We start from the raw sequence: 23,229 nt of genomic DNA on the forward strand, positions 1-23,229 counted from the left end.
GAGGGGCAGTGCGCTGTCACGTGACAGAGGAGAGCGCCTCCCCTGCCCCTGAGAGCGGGGTAGGTGCGCCGTGCGAGGCGTGCGTCCCCCCGCCCTGTACCGGGGGGTGGGGTTGCCGCCTCGCGCCCTCAGGCTGAGGGGAGGCGAAAGTGTCCTTCGAGGCCCTGTCCCCAGGGCGGTGAGGGCTAAGCCCTCAGCTCCTGGAGTCCCCTGCTGAGGGCAGAGGTGCCGTTTCCCAGCCCCCAGTTAGAGCTGGCAACAGGCCTGAGTCTGCAGAGAGCCTGGTTCTGTAGCTGAGACAGGTGACCACCCTTTTGCGTCTGAATGGTGTGGTGATGCCACGCCCCATTGCTGGGGGCAGGGTCCTGTAAACACCCTGTCTGGGGGCTTTGTGTAGCAGGAGACAAGTGGAAAAGGCCCCAGGCCACCCGTGGGCCAGTTTGAAGCCAGAGAGGCTTATTGGGGGGTGGTTTGTCCCCTGGTCAATACTGAGGCAAACCCGAGAATGGTTTTGTCTAGTAATATGCACAGAAGGCACCATTTTAAAGAATGTGCCGGTGCCACCGATATGCACAGTGCACACAAGGTCATCTCAGTTTGTACCGGTGGGAGCAGAGCGATATGCTCTTCAAAATGGCATAATCTGTGAGGCATAAGCTTGCACACACGTCACGCTGGCAGGGTGTTCCTGGAGGTACCAGAATGTCCAGAATTCTGGGAATCCTTCAGTGCCCACTCTATGCACCTGTTGGTGTCACTCTGGCATAACCCTAGGTAACTCGGGAGGGTGGTAGACCACAAGTGTCAATGAAGCCCTCCTGTTGGAGGCCTCAATGAACCAATGTTCCTCCATGTTAAACACTTTGTGTAACCTAGTGCAACCTAAATGTACTAATAGCTGCAAAAATGTAATGTCAGCAGTTAGTTTTCTGATTGTAATAGTCAGTTCCCTGCTGTAACACACTGGAGCTAAATTGAAGCAAGTTTCAAGGTCGCTTTTAGATACAGTATACGTGTCTCAGCAGTGGAAAGGGGGGAGGAAGGGGGAAGACAAAAGATTGAGTGAGAAAAGATACTGCAGCTGGATGGGAAAGAATGGGGGAGTGAGAGATCAGCTAGTCAGCAAGAAAAAGTTCTCAGAAAGCAACTGGGATATAAAAGGAGGAAGCCGCTTGTGTAGGGGTGCTGGATCTGAGGCATGCTAAGTCTCCTAGCACCGCTTTGAGATCTCAAATAAACTTTGCTTGCTTCTCCACCCTGGTGTGTTTATTGGCGCTACGCACTCTGGGCAATGAACCACTGTTACTTGCCTCTGGCACCCTCTGTGCCTGCAACAGTTTTGGCGTCCGTGGGTGGGCGGAGGCGAAAATTAGCCTTGCCCGGATCCCTCCTGGAGGTCAACGGATCGTGGTGATGACCGACGCCCAGTGCACACCGCTGATTTCACCGGAGGCCTCGGCGGAAACGCGGTGTGAGCGACCCTAGAGGGCACAACGGTGCAACGCGCTCGAGTAGTGAAGAAGCAGTTGAGGGCGACGGTGAGGAACCGGTCCCTTGGATAAGGTAGGAACAGTCCAGTGGTCTGGATTTTTGCCTGTTATGACCTGGAGACGCCCAGTGTCACCCTAGGATATGGAGCAGGGACAGAGTACAGGCAGGGCACAGTGTACACCCTTAGAATGCATTCTAGCGAATTGAGAAGTGCTTGGATCAGATCCACTAACTAAAAGCAAACTAAAAAGTTCTGTATAGTAGACTGGCCTCAATATCAACTAGAGGACCAGAAAGGTGGCCACCGGAAGGATCACTTAATTATAACACGATCCTCCAATTACTCCTGTTTTGTCAGCAAATGGGTAGCTTCTGAAGCTGTTTGTATGGACAGCTCTTGTAAAAATACCCCACTGTAGCTCCTGTTCTTCCCACTGTCTGGCAGAGTGCAAGGATTCAAAAGCAGGTTAGGGATAGTGCAGGGACAAAGGAGGGACCTGTCTAGAAAGGGGAGACCTTATGTCCTAGTGCACTCTCTCCCTGTTGTAGCTAAAAAGCAAGATCAGATGCAGAGTGGTCCTGGGGGCCAGTGTGAGTGACTGTTACCTGAAGATGCCCAGAGTACCCTATGAAGGAAAAGCTCGTGACCAGGACTACTCTAACGCAAGCCCGGTAACTAGTGGACCTTTAGGAGCCCATGGTGGGCTGACTCGGTCTGGCATCGTCCGGTGAGGAGGCTACCTGGGTCTAGGCGTGTGTGTACCCATCTTCCCTCCCCCTTTCCTTTCCGTGTGGGCTACTGACAGTCTGATCATCTCACTGGATGCAATCAGAGTAAGCGGCGCCGTCTCCCAGAGACTAGCCGACGCTCTTTGCTGAAGGGAGGTGTAGGAGGGTCATGGCCATCCTCGTTAGCCTCTCCTGTGTGAGTACCCTGTAGGGAAAAATCCTTAGTTTATGAACCGCTAGCGCGGACAGGGCACCCTGCCTGTGTGTGTAAGTGGAAAATGGGTGAGGGACAGTCTAAACATTCCATCTCACCCCCTAAGGGTACCCCAGCATATTACATGTACGTACATTATGGTTCAACAACCTGCAGGTATTTCGAGAATTGGAATATTTGCACGCATGAAAATCCATCTAAACAATGCCCACTAGAAGGTACTTCAATCTAGATAAGATCATACATCTAAGAAGAGCGTTTAATCACCAAAAAGCCCTGACACAGCATGAGCAAATTTATCTATTGAGGAAAGGAACGGGTTAATTTAAAAAGCATCTTGGCCCAGGGATGGGAGGCGGGGGGTTGCTCTGCGTTCAGGGTCAGGAATCGGCACGGACTGTGCTTGGTGCAGGGAGGGGCTGCTTTTGGCCACAGCTGGCTGTGAAGGAAAAAAAGAAAATTCAAGTTACAGAACTGAGATTACATTTGCAAAGAAAATTCAAGTTACAGAACTGAGATTACATTTGCAAAGCTTAACTGTCCAGTAAGATCCAACAGTGTGCCTTTGTGACCCTGGAGTCGGTGTGGCTTGGTGACACCAAAGAAGCCACAGGCAGCCGACCTGGACTAGAATCTCTGAAAGAGATGCCGCAGGAGATTCCAGGGTGTAAGAGAACAGCTCTCCCAAGAGCAGAAGCATATTGGAAATTCTGGACAAGCTGTATACAGGATAATCTCCTGTCCACCCCTCCCCCTTCTCTGAACATTATACACAGAAGTGGCCAGTCTGGACGTACGTGTGTGAGTATGAAAGGGGCTTCGGGCTTTAATATTTTCCTGAGTGATGTGGGAGCGTTCCCAACACTCTCCGTTGTTGTTTTATTATTTTATTAATGAAGCTTTAAAATTCAATTATATGGTGTGTTTTCTTTATCTTCCCCCAACGATCCTGTAGTGTCAGCCTGATCACCTGACACGAGGGATAGATTGGTAACAGAAATTTGTCACAGTTTAGTGAGCAATTAAGAAGGGGAGAGCACTGCAGAATTTACACCATCTATTTGTTTTACCCTTATTATTTTGAGTTTGCTTTGCTTGGTACTGTTGGTGTTATATGTTGAGAACTGCATGAGTAAAAGTAAGCCTTAATAGGATAAGGAAATGCTATTTGGTTCTGATTCTGTTCTGTTTAACCGGTTACTGTTGTTTTTTTGCTCTGTTCATTTGGGCGTTAGTAGTGTGGGCGGAACTGAACCTCTCGTTCGTAATTCCTCCGAGTGGAAGCCATGTGTGCAAGAAAGCTCTGAGGTCGAATTGAGATCCTTCTGTCCCGTCCCCTGTAGCGATCAGTGTATAGAAGTGGGAAAGTCTGGCTTAGACTGTAATTCCCTCTGCTCTCTGTGTAATTCTCTTTTCTGTTTAAGTGTCAAACAGATGAATGAGTCTCTGGGCAAACTCTCTAAGAATAGTCCTTTAAATTATATGTTAAGTAAATGGCCTTTGCCCAATGGGCCATGTGTTTTTGTCCAGGTGGTAAGCCTCATGAAGGAGGACTCGGGTAGTCTTGTGAGTAAGAATGTTTAAGGGAAAAGACCAGGAGGGGTGGGGGCTAGTTGAGAAGCCCACCCTCCTAGCTAAACTGGTAGTGGAACAAGTTGGTGCCCATGGAAGGGACGGTTCAGCAAGAAAAGCAGGATTGGGCCCAGGCGGGCAGGCAGCAGACAGAGAGATTGGAAAGCAGGTTGGAAAACTTTAAGGGTGTAGTGGAAGGAAGGAGTCAGTAAGTGTAAGCATGGGGATTTCAAATACCCAGGACTTACTTGGAATGGTGATTTAAGTTGATAAAAGTGGCTGTTGGGAGACAAGCAAGTGATTTAAGGGAGAGTGAGAAGTTAACTCTGTAGTTGCTGAAGGAAACAGCAGTTGAACTTTGTAAAAATGCTAAAGAAAAAACGTTTTTGGTGTCTGTGAAATGTTTGTAAATAAATTCAGGCAAAGAAATTATTGGATTGCAATAATTTGATTTGGCTATGAACAATTTAGTTGAATTAGCTGAAGAATGTATACAGTGTTATGTAATTAAAAACCTGGGCTGCCTATGAAACAAATACAAGAAAATATGGGGTAATTCCTCTGTTTTGCCTGAAGTCAGCAAGGGTATTTGTATATTTCAAGCGATGATTGTCTGCCCAGAAGGAATGGGTAGACCTCTGTTTTTTTGTCTTTCAGGGAACCAGAGAAAACTGATGCCAGCTGAACAGCATTCAACGTACCATGCATTTACTGGCAAAATAGGAATTATGTTTTGTGTTCTATGTTCTGTCTTGTAGTGTTTGTCTTGTGGCCGGAATTGTTGTGTTTAATATTTTCATAGAATAGTCTATTTTAAAATTAAACAAAAAGGTTAAATTAAAATGCAGATACTTGTTTTGTTCAACTTGGAATACAAAGTGTTTAGATAAATCAGGAGAATGTGATATACTAAAGTCTAATGCATTTCCTTAAGTGAGGAAAAGAAACTTTATTGGTCAAACTGTTAATTGCAAAATTGTTGTTAAAATTTGCATACCAACAGTCTTTGAAAGCAAAGACATGAAAAGTTAACCCACTCCCCATATTGTACATGGGATCTTTCTGGCTACCTCAGATTTCTAGCCAGAAGGCTGGGGATGGTGGAAGGCTATTGGACTAGAGGTTGCATTGAGTGAACTCCTCAAAGTGGGTGTGCTTGTCCTGGCTTGTTGCTCCAAAGCTCTGTAATAAGGTTATTTTAGTAAAAGGGTGTGTGTGGCATATATTAAATAATAAGACTAATGTACTGTATAATGACAATGTTTATGTCTTCATTGTTGGGAAAAAGGTGTATAAGTAAAAAGTGAATGTTTCCGTTGCAGGTTAAAAGAAGCCAAGAAGGGAAGAAGGACAAAGAACAAAATGAATTAACTGAAATAAAATAAAATAAAATAGCAAGCTCAGGCTATAGATAAGACACTGACTCCATTCAAGGACACTGCTCACAGTTAAGACTTGGTTAACAACCAGGAAAAGGAGGGCTTGAATTTACCCACGCAGCTACGAGATCTGAAAAACACTGCCAGGCATTAATGAAATGTGTTAAGTTTCTTTTCTCACAGGTAAGGAAGCGCTACCCAAAGACCCTAGCAGCCCTGCCACTCCTTTGAACCTGGAGACGGCTTTGATGTAAAGGTCCACCAACGAAAGACTGCCTTGGCTCCATGCTGGAAAGGCCCTTAAGTCCTGATGACTACCAATACCGCTGTGAAGTGCCAAAGACTGACTGCTTGGACCCAAGATTCTCACTGCAAAAAGACCCCTCCACATCGGGAGAATTCTCCTACTGATGATTAGCCTATTTCACCTTCTAGCTCCACTGTGCCTTCTGGACAGTAGGGAAAAAGTACAAGGTGAAGTGCTAGTAACCTCTCCCTTATCCACTAACAGATCTACTGTGCCTTTGAATTTTTCTAGAAGAATCAAAACCATTACAGGGTGATGTGCTGGTAACCTCTCCCCTATGGGATGCTGCACCACGACTGTTTTGGAAAAGAAGAAGGAACACTCGCTCCACTGAAATTGCCAAAGTCCAGGAATTCCTGACTAGAAAGGACATTAAGAACTGACCCTGGTAAAGAAACAAAGAATTATACACTGGTGGGAGGACATTTGTGGGACCCATGTTTGGGAATGTGGTATTAATTGGATTTTGGGGTTTATTCTATAGGCTGTGCCCTGTGTTTTGGATAAATCCTTCAGCATATATAGCTCTCTCTAATTGGATTTTAAATAGCAAGTACCCAAAGAGTTTGTTCTGCTACTGGAAATTTTACCCGTATTGAAACCATTCCAGTGACTAATAATGTATGTTATTAATGGGAATGCCTTTTGACAATACCTGAGAATAGTTAAATAACAGGTGTATTATAGTATTACACCAAGAAAAGATGGAATTGAATATAACTGAGGCTGGGAACGCATTGCAGTGGGATCTAGTATATTTAGGAATTCGGGATTTCCTGAATGACAGCTGATGGCCATTCGGAGTGATCTTGAGTACCAGACTTGGCCCACTGCCCTTACAGATGCATCAGGAATACCATCTGATCTGTGATCATGGAGACATACTTGGACACTTCCTGGGTGGAAGTGTGGCTTCCCAGGACGGGGTGTGCGCTCTTATAGGGGATGAATGCTGTACTTATGTCCCAGAATGCGCACAGGATATTAACAAGCACATCCTGTCAGCCAAACAGGCTTTTGAACAGTGGAAGGCCCAGGAAAGGAAACCTACTATTTCTGATTCCCTCTGGGGCTGGTTACTCAACCTGGGAGAACTAGGGGAAGGCATTGTTCACCTCCTGCTTACTGGTGTGGTGTTGTGTATTGTTACTCTTCTCTTGCTTGCTTGCTATAAAGCACTCCAGCTCCCTAGAGCTTAATCACATGTTATCCTTTAAATGTGAGAACACTCAGCCAAAAGTTTGTTGAGTATTCTCAAAGGAGGGAGTTGTTGGTGTCACTCTGGCATAACCCTAGGTAACTCGGGAGGGTGGTAGACCACAAGTGTCAATGAAGCCCTCCTGTTGTAGGCCTCAATGAACCAATGTTCCTCCAGGTTAAACACTTTGTGTAACCTAGTGCAACCTAATGTACTAATAGCTGCAAAAATGTAATGTCAGCAGTTAGTTTTCTGATTGTAATAGCAAGAAAAAGTTCTCAGAAAGCAACTGGGATATAAAAGAAGGAAGCCGCTTGTGTAGGGTGCTGGATCTGAGGCATGCTAAGTCTCCCAGCACCGCTTTGAGATCTCAAATAAACTTTGCTTGCTTCTCCACCCTGGTGTGTTTATTGGCGCTACGCACTCTGGGCAACGAACCACTGTTACTTGCCTCTGGCACCCTCTGTGCCTGCAGCACACCCACGTAAGCAGTTACTTCCTGGCCTTTGGATTTCCAGGGAACCCCTGCTCCTCTTGAGGAGGGGAATCTGCTACCACTCCTGGGGTTACAGAAGGGGGCCTCATCTCACTGCTCAGTGGGAAGATAGTACGCCTGCCACCACAACTCCAAGTGGAAGGTGGGACCACAGTATGGGAGAACCATGTTATGGTGTCTAGGGCCTTAATCTGGCCCTATCCACCCTATTTGTTTCCTTCCTTACAGGTGGAGCTGGCAGCAATGCCTGGATTTAAAACTGCATAATATTTTCCATTTTTAACACTCTTTTCAGCAACAGAGAGTCCTGTGGCACCTTATAGACTAAGAGAAGTATTGGAGCATAAGCTTTCTCCAGTATGCTCCAATACTTCTCTTAGTCTATAAGGTGCCACAGGACTCTTTATCACTTTTTACAGATCCAGACTAACACGGCTACCCCCTCTGACACTCTGTTTTCAGTTGGTTAAACTTTGCGAAACTTTAACCATCTGGGTTGAGATTTTCCATGCCAGATGTCTGCCTCAGGCTGAATTTTGTTGGGAGTTTTAGCAAAAACAGTTTAGCCATTTCCAAGAATGAGGTTGTTTTGACAATGTTTAAAACCAAAAACAAAAAAACCCTTACAGCCATATATTTAAGAAGTTCTAGTGCCTTCCTGGTTTGGAATAAGGACTTGAAATGGGTGAAGAGAGGGAGCTCTGGGTTCAGGGAGATTTCTTTTACTGTCCCTGTGAAAATCCACCCAAATTTGGCCAGTATAAATGTTTGAAAACGGCCAATAGCACATGGCTCAATAGTGGTTAAGAGATGAAAGTCTCCTTATATTGCAGCCCCACAGTGTTCTCTAGGCAAATCTCCCAACAGTACTGCATTGAATAAGTACATCCTGTGTTGGGCTGGCTCAGCTTCTTTGTCCTGCCTCACTGCATTCCCAACTGGTTTTCTACAGAACAGTTTGCCTGCACTTTTGGAACCCTGCTCCTCAACCCCTCTCTCAGGAGCAAAGACAGGCCTGGGCCAAAAGGAGGAAAGCTGCCCGAGAACCAGAAAGGGCTTTTTTTTTTAGTTTTGGGGTGGGGTGGGGCAGGCAAGAGAGGAAGTTCTGAGCTGACATGTTAGTTCCAAAACAGGAAGGGGAAGAGTGAGTGGAGCTGGATTTGCTGGGCTCTTTCTGCTTACCCTTACTTCCTTGTGAAAAAATGGTTCCACTCTATGCCATTCCTATTTTAAATCCTTCTTGGCTCCTGCACAGCTTCTCTCACAGGTTTCTCTCTGCTCCTTGGACAAGAGTGAGGTAGAGGAGCAAGAGGCCCAGAGCTGCTGGGAGTCCCTGGGCCCTAGGAGGACAATAGAGAAGCAGTAGCAAGGTAGAGAGGGCACAGCTGGCATGAATTGGACAGGAAGGGTGCCCCTGAGAGGGGTTGGGCATGTGTATGGATATATATGTGGAGCTGCATTCATTAAATTTGGGGAGATCATAAATGGGGGTCACCACCACACCCGTCCCCATTACCAAAATGTGCAACCCCTGTGTTATTTCTGTGTTGTGCCATAAATAGCAGATAGCATTGTTTTTAAGGATGCTTCCTCACTGTGTGAACTAAGTAAACTAATTTTGCAATCCGTATCATTTGAATCATGTGGTTTATTTAATTCACACAGTGAGGAACCATCCTTAAAGACATTTTATATTTTTAAAACATAGATTATGTTTTTGTGGTGCAACATGCAATTACATAGGAATTACACCCTTTTGGTCATTTGTTACACTATTCAATGGATTCACGTCAGCTGTACTGAACTTGCTCTGTCCAGGGCTCTCAGCTGTTGCAAGGCATTGTGGGGAAGAATTTAAACACAGAAGTCACCTGTTAAGAGGAAAGTTGCCTGAAGTAATGTAGTCCAATATAACATTGATAAATATGCTCATATTAGTCTTTTGTTCCTACCAATTTGCTGTGAACCAGCCAGTTAGGTCCAATTATGCCATTGCATTCAAACCTTTGACCTGAAAAATATATAGTCTAAATTAATTGCCAAATGCCACATTCATTTTTAAAAACATCGTTATTTTCAGAATGTTAAACAGAATTTTTAACAGTTCAGTTGAGAGCCTTAAAATTTACACACTCAGTATTTTGATGTTAAACACAATATCAAAATGGTGAACCAGTATCTTTCAAAAGGTTACACTTTCTCTTCAAGCGACACTAGTCACTTATTTGTAATATAGTGTTTAATTCTTTACCTTCTGCTCAACCCTATTAAATATAAGCAAAAAGAACGAGGAATACTTGTGACACCTTAGAGACTAACACATTTATTTTAGCATAAGCTTTTATGGGCTAAAACCCACTTCATTGGATGCATGCAGTGGAAAATACAGTTGGAAGATAGAACACAGAGGACATGAAAAAATGTGTGTTGCCATACTAACTATAGCGAGAGTAATCACGGTGGCCTATTATCAGCAGGAGAAAAAAAACTTTTGTAGTGTTAATCAGGATGGCCATTTCCAACAGCTGACAAGAAGGTGTGAGTAAAAGTAGGGGAAAAAATTAGCATAGGGAAATAGGTTTTACTTTACAGGAGGCACTGAGAGGGAGAGGGAGAGGGAGAGGGAGGAGCGGGGATGGGGCGCTGTGACGTTCCCCTCTGGTGTTCTGGACCAGTGATCTGTTAGGTCACTCCAATCCTTGACTCTGGGAGCCAGCCTGACCTGCTCTGCTGTGAGAACTCCCACTCCTGGGCTGTTCATGCACAGCCTCTAGCAGGTAAGCTGCTCCTTGGATTGTGCAACTGTTGACACTAGCCAATGTCTCTGGTCCCAGACACAACCCTAGGAACCTCCATCTTGCAGTGTTCAGTTATGCCCACTGGACGCTGCAAGCTTATATGAGTTCATCAATTTAACAAAGAAATTGATATGTACCAGGCTTGTTATCCTAAGGGGAGTCTCTGACATGCTTCAAACCAAACACACTGCTTCAGGTAGAATAAACAAACAGATTTATTAACTACAAAGATAGATTTTTAAGTGATTATAAGTCAAAGCATAACAAGTCAGATTAGGTCACATGAAATAAAAGCAAAATGTATTCTAAACTGATCTTAATGTTTTCAGTGCACTTACAAACTTAGATGCTTTTCTCCACAGGCTGGCTGGTTGCTGTTCAGCCAGGCTCTCCTCTTTGATCAGCGCTTCAATTGCTTGGTGTGGTGTCTGTAGATCAGGGGTTCTCAAAGTGTGGGGCAGGACCCCTCGTGGTCAGGAGGTTATTACATGGGGGGGGTGTTGTGAGCTGTCAGCCTCCATTCCAAATCCTGCTTTTCCTCCAGAATTTATAATGGTGTTAAATATATAAAAAGGTGTTTTTAATTTATAAGGGGGGGGCTCACTCAGAGGCTTGCTATGTGAAAGGGGTCACCACTAAAAAAGTTTGAGAGCCACTGCTGTAGATGTAGGTAGAAGAGAGAGAGAGAGAGAGACCGTGGCAAATATCTCTCCCTTTTATCATGTTCTTCCCTCTTGGCTTTGCTCCTCCCCCCGCTCCCCATTCAAAGTCTGGTGAGCATTACCTCATCGCAGTCCCAGACTGACCAAAGAGAAGGGGAGTAACTCACTTGAGAGTCCAACAGATCCTTTTGTTGCTGCCTAGGCCAGCATCCTTTGTTCCTGTGAGGCTGGGCTACATTTGTCCCATACATGCCCTGATGAGGTGTGAACTGCCTCTCTGGTCTTGGAGAGTTTTTGCCTGGGCTTATTTTAAATCATGAAGACACATTTTCAGCCTCATAACTATATACATGAAATTATAACCTATGACATTACTGTAACAACAATTACTATAACATCACTAAAACAACCATGCTCAGTGCATCATGAGCCTTCTGAAGACACCCCATGTGACAAACTTTGCATTGGATACTACACAGTCATTTTACAAGGATGAACATGGGGGTGCTGAGTGTTCCCCCCCGAGGTACAGAGCGACACAGGCGCACTTGGGGTGGGGGGTGGAAAGAGGCGGGGAAGAGGAGTGGTACAGGTGGAGCGGGGGCGGGAAGAGGTGAGGTGGGGGTGGGGCCTTGGGAGAAGGGGTGAAATGGGGACAGGGCTTGGGGCTGAACGGGGGCCTTGGGGGTCTGTGAAAAATTTTAAATCAAAATGGGGGTCCTTGGGTTGCTAAAGTTTGAAAACCACTGATTTAGAGGTACAGAGTGCCACAATGACTTTCACCTTTTCTAACACTGCTGTGAGCCTGTATAAGCTAAAAGTAATGCTGATGCTAGTGAAAGCTGACCAGGTCTTAGAATACCTGATAAGATTATGTGGTGGGCCTGTAATTTCTCAGCAGCTACGTTGAAAGTAAGAAGGTATCAGAAACAGAAGATACATTTTATATATTTGCTATTATTTCTTTCTCCCTTTGTGGTTTTTATCTTGGTCTTAAAGGGAACAAATTCTGATTTCATCAGTAACTCAAGACCATTCAAACTGATTTTGCCCTCTTTTCCCCAAAATGGACAGCTAACCCTTCTTCCTTAATAGTGGCTAAACAGTGTCAAACTGAGGATTGTCTCTAGAGAAGATTGCACAACTAAAGGAAAGGCAATAAGAGAACTAAGTTAAATGAGATTTACTAATTTCAAATTCTGTAACTGTGTTTCATTTCCTCTTTTGTGTGTGTGTTTTAGTAAAAGATTTTAAAGGTTTTCAATGGTGGGAATAAGCCAGCGATAACTTGACACTAAACCCTACACAATAATTAATTTTTCAATGTTATAACAGTCAATCAACTAGGGTTTTAATTGCACCTCATCCCTTGTAGGGCCCTGAAACATCTCAGAACTGACTTCTCTGATCCTCCAATTGCAAAAGACAGTCTCACAATGGGTGACAGAACACACTTTCTGATTGAGGTAGGCAAGGCCGATCATTTCTCATGCACCAAGAATATTGCTGTAGGGGAGGTGGTTACATGTGAGCAATGAAAAGAGGCTACGGTGATGGGGGCAGGGAATTGGACTCGATGACCTCTCGAGGTCCCTTCCAGTCCTAGAGTCTATGAATATTTAGAAATATCAGTAGCTGGGTAAGTGGGAATCATGAGAATTGTTTGGCAACTTGCGTGTAGCATGCAAAGGGAGCAGATACCATGAGATTTCTAATTACTATGTTTGTGCTACAAATTGGTACCAGTGACACAGGGAGACGTAGGAGATTGGTCCTGAAAATTAAATATAGCTTGCTAGGAAGAAGGCTCCGTGGCAGGACTTCTGTAGTCGCTTTCTCTGAAATGCTTCCAGTTCCACACTCTGGGCAGCTAGACAGGAAAGCTGTCAGGTAATGAGGAGCATTCAAGTCAGGCAGAGACATATGTGAGAGATGTCAGTAGTACAAAGGTATCTCTGCATCCAGACAGGACACACAATACAGCAGAACTAGAACAAGGGTTGGTAAATATCAGAGTATCAGAGGGGTAGCCGTGTTAGTCTGGATCTGTAAAAGCAGCAAAGAATCCTGTGGCACCTTATAGACTAACAGACGTTTTGGAGCATGAGCTTTCGTGGGTGAATACCCACTTCCTCAGATGCATGTAGTGGAAATTTCCAGGGGCAGGTATATGTATGCTAGCAAGCAAGCTAGAGATAACGAGGTCAGTTCAATCAGGGAGGATGAGGCCCTGTTCTAGCAGTTGAGGTGTGAAAACCAAGAGAGGAGAAACTGGTTCTGTAGTTGGCAAGCCATTCACAGTCTTTGTTCAATCCTGAGCCTCGGTCTCACATCTGCAAATTTGACACCATCAGCTCAGGATTGAACAAAGACTGTGAATGGCTTGCCAACTACAGAACCAGTTTCTCCTCTCTTGGTTTTCACACCTCAACTGCTAGAACAGGGCCTCATCCTCCCTGAACTGACATCGTTATCTCTAGCTTGCTTGCTAGCATACATATACCTGCCCCTGGAAATTTCCACTACATGCATCTGAGGAAGTGGGTATTCACCCACGAAAGCTCATGCTCCAAAATGTCTGTTAGTCTATAAGGTGCCACAGGATTCTTTGCTGCTTTTAAATATCAGAGGTAACTGCTATTAAATCAACATGGTGTCAGATGAAGAGGTTAAATAAAAATGGATGCATGGTCCAAAAATAAACCGTAAATGCCTATATAAAATTCAAGAAGCTTACCAATGGAAATACATTTTCACATAATGCACAGCTAGCCAGTGGAACTCATTTCCACAGGATATCACGGAGGCCAAGAGCGTAGCAGGATTCGGAAAGGAATTATTGATATGGATAATGAGAGTAGCCAGATTTGTGTTATACACAAAAATAACCAAGGGTTCTGGAAGGGAGATAATCCCTCTTGGTTTGGGGCTGAAGCCAAACTCTCAACTATTGGGGGATTTAGGAGGAACTTTCCCTGGGCCAAGTTAATCTGTAACCATGCTAAGTATTCCAGTTTCCCTGGGAGACTCCTGATTTTGTGTACTCTCTCCCTGTCTCCTAAGCAACTGCCTGAAAATCCCATTTTTCTGAGAGCAAATAGTCACGGAGTCAGCTCATAAAATGAGAAAACTACAGAGCAAAGGATGGTGATAGAGCAGCCAAAGGGCAAGGCTTCAAAATAGGGGAAGAATGGTCCAGTGGGTAGAGACCTGCCTAGATGATGTGAGACCGAGGCTCAATTTCTTGCTCTGGTATGGACATTCTGTGTGACCTGGGGCAAATCATGTGGCCTCTCTGTGCCTCTGTAAAATGGGGATGATAATGCTTCCCTACCTCACGGGTGTTGGGAGGCTAAATACATTGTGAAGTCTTCTGAGATCTACTGATGAAAAATGCTATATAATAAATAGACATTATTTATTTTCATTATTATTTAACAGAATGGGGCCATAGACTTGGAATGAGCAGGGAGAGCAAACCCTGGTGCCTGGTGTGGATTATGAAGTACATGGTGGCACCATAATGTACTGAGCCAGTGGGCGGATTAATGAGGAAAGGGGGCTGTTATTTGGCCTGGAGGTGGAGTCATGGTGCCACAAGAGAGAGTGGGAAGGAAGGCCATTATCACTGAGGACATAAGGGGAATTTTACTGGGACCAAGCTGGGATTTGGCTAGGACACCCGAGTTCACACCCTGATCCTTGAGCAGAACGGGTCAAAAGTTCCATAAGATCTTTAACTCTCCCCCCACCCGCTGCATGTACCTCATAATTTTGCATCTCATTATGCAGCACGGACTGTTTATTTTACTATAGGCTTCTGCTCCTTAAAGAGGATTATGGTATGACCTCATGCTCTGCTCTGCTCTTCTGGGTGTAGTTGATATACTGAGACCTATGTGTGGGCTTTCCTCCAGACTTACTTTGGAGCTTGCTTTGATATCAATGATTGTTAACAAGAACCATAAACCAAACAAAAATATCTTGTGATATTTACTGTTGCACGGTCCTTCCAATTCTTCTGTCAACCTAGCTGTGATTACTGTGGGGGGTTACGTTGACCTAACTACAGTGCACGGGCTGTGACATTTTTTACAGCCCTGAGCAATATAGCTACTGCCTCTCTAGGATGTAGGCCAACTACAGCGACAGAAAATCCACTTCTGTTGCTATAGTTTCTAATTTACAGTACTACAGCGGCATAGCTGCAGCTGTACTGCTATAGCACTTGTCGCATAGACATAACCCAAAGGAAGGACAAATCAATCGGGATCTGAATGTTAAGTTGTAACAAGGATCCTTTTTGCTGGATACACAGGACATAACTGGGATAAAGAGAGAAAACCTGTTCAAATTATGCATGCTTCTGAAACTTCTTTGGTACTATAACAGAACCAAATCAAGTATATCAGTTGAAAGAACACAGAAAAATGACTCTTAATAAGAACTATAAAACAAAAATACCCTTAGATTTATTGTTGCACAGTCCTTACGGGGAGTTAGATGCCTGGCACTTCTGACAATCACACTAAGTGATTATCTGCAAATTTAGGTGCCTCAATACTTTTTGAAATCTGGTGTTTAACAGATTGCTGTAATAAGATCCTGTTCTGCGTTTTCCCCGCCAGATGTATTAACACTAGATTGTATTCAGAAGCTGAGCCAGTAACTTCCTAACCTTTTGGTGTAGGTTTTTATTTATGTATTTGTAATTCTAGTTTAAATCTGTACCAGTTTAGTAAATCTATGTAGCTGTTGTAGTTGAAAATCATTCTAGACTCTGTTAAGCAGCAGTCCCTTTTTCTTTCATTTTTAGAAGGGTCTGAGTCATTCTAACCTTGCATTTATAAATAAAGAAAGCATGTGCAAAATGGATAGGAGCTTCGAAGCATAGTTTAGCAGGACATGACTGCTGCAGTTTGAGATGAGAGAGACCTATTAGGTCATCATGCCCACCTCCCTGTAATAGTGGGATATAGTCCCCAGAGAGAGGATGTGTAGGTTGGTACACTTAAACTGAGCCAAAGGATCAAAAAGAACCAATGCTTCTATTCATCTTGATTGTTTTAATATATGCATGGCCCTATCTACCTGGTATGGAAATTTTCTTACACTTCATAGTTGCTAACAGCACAGGTTCAGCTTCCCGGGTGTTAACAACAACACTGGACATCCTAGTGCCCGGACTGGTCACTGGTTGCCATGGCTATTTGCATATCTAATTGAGGCTACGTTAAAAATACCTGCAGCCCATGTACACGAGAGCATCCTAATACTGGCTGAGAGGAAGTGGTATTAGCCAGGGGGCTCTCTGTATGTTTGTGTGTGTGAGAAAGTAGGAAGGACCTGGTTTGATGGTGTGTTTTCCAGCCAAGAGGCAATGTCATGAATACTCAGTGAGCCTCATGAGGGGCACGCTAAGGTTTCCTTCACTGAATGATGAACACAAATTTAAACAACAAAAAATCAGTGATGTGCCTAGCCGTCTTCAGTTGTTGTTTGCATCGCAAGCTGTGTCTTGTCCAGTTTCTTTTATCTTGTATTGTTTTTCCTTCCAGGTGGGGTGGTGGCTCCCTGCTGATTTAATCTTTTAGGTTTCCCTTCTCCATCATCTCGTGCTGCAACGATTTTGATGTCGCTTGCAAAAAGGCCACTTTTGTCTGAGAGCCCTTCCCCCTCCCCCCGTCAAGGAGCTATTTTGGGAAACAGCAGCTGAGCTGGAGGATTGTTGTTTGTCAAACCCTTCCAGACCAGTTAGATCCCATGCAGAGAATAGAGTGCATAGTCACCTCCTTTCTTCTACCTCCTTTTCGTACCCCCCTGTGACCTGGGAGGAAATGGGGAATGCCCCTTTTCCAGGCAGGGAGAGAGACATAGAACACCATACATTGACACACAATCACAAACAACAGACATACTCTATAGTCAACCACAGCTGCGAGGACAACACTGAGACGTTCACAACAACCAGTCCAAGTTCAAAGAAAGACCCTGACACATCCAGAAACAGAGCACACGCTAAACCAATCATGGCACAGGCTATGAAGCACAGAAACAGTCTAAAACCAATCTCAGCCCAGAGAGAAACATCCACACACATACACATTCCCATTAATCAAAGCAGAGAGAGACTTCTCACACACATACAACCACAACCCCAGAGACTGGCAGGCAGACAACAAAGCCACTCAGGGCTCTGACCTCAAAAGCCACCATGTGACTCTGTCTGAAACTTACTGCATTACATCAGCCTGGGAATGAAAGAAAAGTGCTGGGACCAAAATATTGGCCTTCTTAAAAGGGCAATCGCATCCATAGTTTTAAGGAGGACTGGATTGTTTCCTTGAGTGCTATTCTCTTCTGCCTTCTTGCCTGGCTTGCAGATGTCATAGAGTTGTGGGAAGGGCATGTTTATAATCAAACCCTTCTATTTTGTGTAGTCTTAAAGCACAGGACCCATTTAGGATCATGACATATGCTGAGGTAGAATTGGGAGAGTCTTTGTGTAGGCTCGAAACAGGGTTTGGCCAAGCACTGGGCAGCTGTGATTTAGTTCTATGGAGATAGGTGACAGTGGAAATATAAAGGTATTAGTTAATGCCTGTTAAATTTAAGGTTATATGATAGTTGACACTTATGTAGGACTTTCCATGCAAGGATATCTCAGCACTTTATGAGCAGTGAAGCCTTTCACCTCTACATGACTGGTGATGTTATGTCCATTTTAGAAATGGAAATGCAGGCAAAGAAGTTAAGACCAACATTTTCAAAAGTGGCCACTGACTTAGGATACCTTAATTTTTGAGTGTCCAACTTGACACACAAAATCAGTGCCCACTTTTGAAAATATAGTTGTTTGCCCAAGGACATGGAACAAATCTGTGGTAAAACTGAGAATCTTTGTATTCCCTTCTTTGAAGCAATAGATGGTGCTTTCTCTCTAAATACCTGTCAGCTTTTCCCAGGCGGGAAGGATCACTGCTTACTAGCTTCCTCCACTTGTCTGTTGCCCTGCATATGGCTTGTTGGGCCATCAGAGGCAAGTTGCTCCTTGCGCTCCTCCCTTTTTCTCCTCTTTTCTCTTCTCTCCAGTGAGGAAGCCGATAACATCTGGTGTCAAATGAAATGACTCAGTAAAGTCAGTGGTATAAATAAATGTCTGTTGTAGCTTCTCTGAAGCCAGTCAAATTAAACCAGGGATGAAAATGGCCCTATACACTAACTTAAATCATGTGCTTACCTTGTATGTGTCCAGGCAAATCAGCAGCTGCCTTCCATAGGTGTCAATGACTAACAAAGATGCAAGGCAGAGGAGACTTGGGCCCAGAAACTAAATGTATAGTGGAAACATGACTAGAGAGAGTCCCAAGCTGCAAAGTCCAGGTACACTGATGATCAAGAGGGAGCTTATGCCAAGCCCCTTATTAACAGAGTTGACCTTTGGTCCTGGTAAAGGATCTCAGCTTACTATTTGTTTCGTAAAAGGAAGGCTTGAGCTCTTTTTCTTGGGAAGTAAAATGTGTACCCACACAAACTGATTGCTAAAGCTGAAAGAAATGTGCAGCTGGGCTCCACTTCTGCATCAAGATTTTTCGCCATGTACACACACCACATACAGTTTTTATAGGAGATGAGTCAGTTCAGTTTGGCAGGTATCCCACACAATCATCTCACTAACCTTCTCCAAAATCTTGCTTTGTAGCCATGTGATAGCTGTAGACAGAAATTGGTTATACTTGATTAATGTGACCAAAAACTGATTGCGGGAGTTGCACGAAGGGGAGAGGTCTTTACACAAGGAATACCACTTTCATTGCTCACTGTGGCAGGAAATATCTGTGGGAGCTGCTTCTTAAAATGTTGGCAGCTTATCACTGTTGGATATGGCTTCAACTTCAAGGGTTGGGGAAGTTTTATATTGAAGTCTTGGCCCTTCTCTAATCTTGACTCATCTTAGGGTATGTCTGCACTGCAATTAGACACCCACTGCTGGCCCATGTCAGCCGGCTCGGGCTAAGGGGCTGTTTAATTGTTTTGTAGACTTCAGGTTTGTGCTGGAGTCTGGGCTGTGAGACCCTGCAGTCCAGCCCCAAATGTCTGCAATTAAAAAGCCACTTAGCCTGAGCCCTGTAAGCCCAGTCACCTGACCTGGGCCAGCTATGGCGGGTGTCTAATTGGAGTGTAGATATACCCTTAAGGTCTTTTGAGGAATCACTTGGTGACAAATGAAATGAGTCAGTAAATAGAGTAATGCCTCGATTAACATTGTAGTTATGGTCCTGAAAAATGCAACTTTAAGCAAAACGATGGTAAGTGAAGCCAATTTCCCCATAAGAATTAATGTAAATGGGAGTAGTTAGGTTCCAGCGAAATTTTTTTCACCAGACAAAAAACTCTATATTATAGATATACACACAGTATACGTTTTAAACAAACAATTTAATACTGTTCACAGCTATGATGATTGTGAAGCTTGGTTGAGGTGGTGAAGTTAGAGGGTGGGATATTTCCCAGGGAATGCCTGGCTGCTAAATGATGAACTAGCAGTCAGCTGAACCCTCAAGAGTGAACACGTTGTTAATGTAGCCTCTCACACAAGGCAGCACGAACATGAGGGAGGAGAGACAGCATAGCAGACAAAGACAGACACACACTTTGTGTGTGTGTGTGTGTGTGTGTGTGTGTGTGTGTGTGTGTGTGTGTGAGAGAGAGATGCACACTGCCCTTTTAAGTAAGCTGACCTGCTCTTAAGTGCATTGTCTTTTTAAGTGGATCAGGAAGTTGAGACAGCAGCTGCTGCCCCAGGCTCTCTATCTCTCTCTCAGTCCGTGTCCCCTCCCTGCTCTATATGGAGATGGGGTAAGCGGAGTGCAGGAGCAGGGGGAAGGGACACCCTGACATTAGCCCCCGCTTTCCCTCCTGCACAGCAAGCAGGAGTCCCTGGGAGCAGCTCCAAAGCAGAGGGCAGGAACAGCAGTGGGGGGAAGGGACAGCTGAATTGCCGATTGATAGCCTGCTGGGCGCCTGTAACACAAGGAACTTAGAGGAGTGGGGAGCTGATAGGGGGAGCTGATGGGGGGCTGCCGATCCACCCTGGTTACAAGCCCCCACCAGCTAGCTGAAACGGGCTGCTCTTCCTGCAAGCAGTGGACAAAGCAGACGGCTGCCAAATGATGTTAGAAGAGAGCACTGCACAAATTTAAATGAGCATGTTCCCTAACTGATCAGCAACGTAACTGATCAGCAATGTAACAACAAAACAATGTTAACCGGGATGACTTTAAGTGAGGAGTTACTGTAATAAGGGCTGGATCCAGGGGCCTTTACCCAGGTGAAGGTGCCACTGAAAGTCTTTTCCAGCCATCTTAGAGATTCTGGGATAAAAGAATCACATTCCTACCAACACTATTTGCTTCATGTGTCAGGTATGTGACATCTGGAAATCAACAGGAATTTTACCTGAATAACGACTATAAAATCAAGTCTAATTATTCTAACTGGAATCATCTCTTTGAATATCATCACAGCAAGCTCCAGAATCTGAGTGTGACTCATGGTGTCACTAAAAAAATGTAAATTAACTTGCGACCGCATAGCATGATGTCACATCATGGACTTATTTCAATGTGTCACAGACAGACAAATAGCAGCAACGCAAAGCCCAAACATCCAGGCCTAGAATCAGCTTTGCTAATTAAACCCTGACTTAAGTATTTACACCATAGAACTGTGTGTAAATGGCAGAGGATCAGATTCTGTGGTCAAGGAATTTGAGCCAATTCTTTTCCTTTAGACTGTCATTCTTCTCTACTATAATCCTGATTTCTTCTCCCTCCCAGTTTGCCAGAGACCACGTGTGGGGCACAGAACTCATGTGACAGTGAGCTTCTCCATAACTCAGGAAGGGCTGGAAGCACAAAAGGGATGGAAATAATTTCCAAGTCACAAAAGAGTTTGTGTAGCATTGTCGATGTCACAAATTGCCTGTTTTGAGGCTATGATATCATAATAATGGGGAGGGAGAATTGCGGCAGGCTTGTGGAAAGGGGGAACATTTGATGCCAAACCATGAACTGTGCTTTGTTTAGGAGACAGGTGCATTGTTTTCAGGAGGACAATCTCATAGAGCAGTATTTTGGACTTTAAATATAGAGGTGATGAGCTAGAGGAGAACATGAAGTTGAGGGTCTTTTGTTAACTCCTCAGTGTAAGATGCTTTCTGATGTATTTGTGGCTTATTCCTCCCTTGGTTCTTGTTACTGTCAGAATCAACTGCACCTTCAGGAAGTCAGAATTTGGTGGAAGTTCCTATTGCCAATGAACATCAGCTCTCAGGAAGGAGTCCTGGCACATGAAAGTTGACATTTTGAGTGTTGGAAGTGTGGGAACATAACTAAAGGAATGGAAATGAATTCAGTAAATAATGGGGAGTTCACATATGGGACTCCATTATCGTGGAGAAATTCCACCACTGCCACATCTGCCTATGTAGGAAGGACAAATCCCTCATTTTCAGCTGAATAATTACACTCATTCTCCACTGTGTTCCTCTGAAAAGCTTTCCTTGTCCACAGCATTTCAGTGCACAGATGTTCCTATTCCCACCCCCAGATGACTCCATTTATAGCCTTCATATATTAGTGAGGGTGGCACTCAAGGGTGGGAAAAAATGCTAAGGAATCCAGGGACACATCTGAAAAGCTCCAGAAAACTGCAGTTCCCCTTCTGTCTGTTTCTGGGCTTATCTACACTGCCAATTTACAGCACTGCAACCTTCTCGCTCAGGGGCGTGAAAACACCTCCCTCGAGCACAGCAATTTTCAACACTGTAAAGCACCAGTGTAGACAGTGCCCCTCGTGGAGGTGGGTTTTTTTAGAGCGCTGAGAGAGCTCTCTCCCAGTGCTCTGCCGCGACCACACAAACCATGTTAAAGCACTGCCGAAGCAGTGCTTTAGTGTTGCCAGTGTAGACTAGCCTTCTGACTAGCATGAGAAATCAGAGTCATTTGTAAAACCCCAGGAGTGGCACAAGTACTGCTGATTAAGCATGATGTGTGTCAACTAGCAGGCGAGAGAGTTAGGACAGAATCTGAAAAGAGCAGAGCTCTGTAAGAAAGAGGAGAGATTGTGTCTCTAATAAGTATCTAGGAGAGAGATGTATGATATATCATGCAATAATAGACAATGGACTATAAATCCATTGGGTAGCACATAATGCAAGAGGACAGTCAGCTGACATATGACACATCCAGCGTTGAGTCAACAGACACTGAAAAATATCCCACATCTTTGGTCTCATCTGCAGTGGCTGATGGTGTCTTCTTTGCCAGCAGTGCAATGAATTCCTCACAAATAGTCTTTGATAGATATTATGTATGGCCTTTTCTATTGACATGCTGAGCTAAGAGAGGGTTGAACTTTGCGATTAGCTCTAGAATGTCAAGGTAATTGCCATTGTGTTTCGACCCAACAGTCTCATCTGAGCCTCGTAATGGCAGACCACGCTCAGCAAGAAAAACTATGGTTTCAACTATGCATCTGAGAATGTTCTTCCAATAAGTACGAGCTTCCAAAAACAGGTTTCCATTTGGTTATCAATTCTGCCACTAACTTTCTTTCGGGCATTGTAGCTGCTAACTGACAATGTATGCTGCTTACTCATTGCATGATTAGTAATGTATGCAGTATTCTTCCAATCACTGAAGCCTTCACAAAACATTCTCCACTTTTTGGTATCAGAAAACAGGAGGCAATAAAAACCATACACTTTCTGCTTAGAAGTTGAATAGATGAGCCATTCTCACTTGCCAATCTGTTTGTTAGGCTTCACATATTGAAAAACTGATATGGTCCGATAACGATTCTGATTAGTGTACTCTCACTTTGTCAATGAAAAGTCAGCATTTAGAGCAGTGGTAGGCAACCTATGGCATGCATGCTGAAGTCGGCACATAAGCTGATTTTCAGTGGCACTCACGCTGCCTGGGTCCTGGCCACCGGTCTGGGGGGCTCTGCATTTTAATTTAATTTTAAATGAAATTTCTTAAACATTTTTAAAACCTTACTTACTTTACATACAACAATAGTTTAGTTATATATTATAGACTTATAAAAAGAGACCTTCTAAAAAAGCTAAAATGTATTACTGGCACTTGAAACCTTAAATTAGACTGAATAAATGAAGACTCGGCACACCACTGCTGAAAGGTTGCCGACCCCTGATTTAGAGTCTGGAATTTCTGTGAGCCCTTCTCAGTCTAATATGCAATGAGCTCTTGAGAAATCATGTCCCACTTGCCTAGATCTTTGGGGAAGGATATGTTTGTATTACTATCACTGGGAAAGTCTTCAGAGGAGTGGGGTGAGACTACAGCTAGAGAAGT

At 44.2% G+C, this 23,229-nt stretch overlaps 1 long non-coding RNA gene across 1 annotated transcript; it reads left to right on the forward strand.

Annotated features, from left to right (window-relative positions):
* The first annotated feature begins 9 nt into the window (after window positions 1-9).
* LOC115656198 lies at window positions 10-17,334 on the forward strand. The gene is made up of 3 exons (XR_004001595.1): window positions 10-302; window positions 12,222-12,312; window positions 16,405-17,334. It is a non-coding gene; the product is annotated as an uncharacterized LOC115656198 (long non-coding RNA).
* The last annotated feature ends 5,895 nt before the right edge of the window (window positions 17,335-23,229 follow it).

Source organism: Gopherus evgoodei, chromosome 8 (genome assembly GCF_007399415.2).
Source record: "Gopherus evgoodei ecotype Sinaloan lineage chromosome 8, rGopEvg1_v1.p, whole genome shotgun sequence".
NCBI lineage: Eukaryota > Metazoa > Chordata > Testudines > Testudinidae > Gopherus > Gopherus evgoodei.